We start from the raw sequence: 1,048 nt of genomic DNA, 5'->3' as shown, positions 1-1,048 counted from the left end.
TTGTGGTTAACTCCATTTTACAGAAGCAGAAACTGAGGCATGGGCTCTTTACTCCAAAGCCCATTTTCTTCATCAAAAGATTATACTCAAATGTGGAAGTCATCAACATACTTTTGGTATTTACATCCAGAGGAATTGACATGTCACAACCACAAATAAGACAGTGAAATACACAAGTCCTAAGTAACTCCCACATCTCTTCCCTTCCCTCAGACCACTGGCCCTGCCTCCCTGCTTCTTATTCATGCTTGCAATTGGGGAACTACAGCATCCAATCCAGACCCTGGTGTCCCTGGGCGAGTCCAGCATCATCAGGCTTCCCCTCCCCTACCTGTAGGTTACCTCTCCTCCATCTCGTTTGACTGGTACCTGTGGGGAGATGCTACCAGGTCTGTGTGTCCTTTCTCACAAAACAGTGGTTTGTACTCCCAGGTACCATATGAAATACTCCTTCAGTGGCAGGAACTCTGTGCAGGACCGACAGCAAGGTGACGTGGGGAAGGGTGGGGGGCAGAGATAGCAAGCTCATCATGGCTGCAGACTCAGAGAGTGAGAAATGACCTCTGATGTGACTTAGTTCAGTGAATGTATGACAAAGATACTCAGAAAAAAAAAACATTTTAAAGGGTTCCAATGTAAAATCAACATTAGGAATGCTGGTACAAGCATCGATAAGCAAGGTTATTTCCTGCCAGACCTCAGTGACTCAAACCTGCCAATTTGCACTGAGAATTGGCAAGGGTGGGATGTGGGAGCTGCACTTCCCAGGTATATTTGACCACAGCATCTTTCTCAGGGACATTTATCAACATATCCCAATATCATCTTCTAAGGAAAGTGCTTTGAGAAACATTGGCCAAGACTCACTCTTACTTACAGGGGAAGAAAAGGAGACCCAGAAAGGGAAAGTGACTGGAGCAAGGACACACAGCTATCTTGTATTGGAACTCCTCCTCGGACTCTCTATGGCAGGGGTCCTCAAACTTTTAAAACAGGGGGCCAGTTCACTGTCCCTCAGACCGTTGGAGGGCGGACTATAGTTTAAAAA

The sequence above is a fragment of the Carlito syrichta genome, unplaced genomic scaffold (assembly GCF_000164805.1).
Source record: "Carlito syrichta isolate Samal-C Ts95f unplaced genomic scaffold, Tarsius_syrichta-2.0.1 Scaffold287984, whole genome shotgun sequence".
NCBI classification, from domain to species: domain Eukaryota; kingdom Metazoa; phylum Chordata; class Mammalia; order Primates; family Tarsiidae; genus Carlito; species Carlito syrichta.
The sequence above is the reverse complement of the archived record's forward strand: the minus strand, read 5'-3'. Positions refer to the sequence as shown.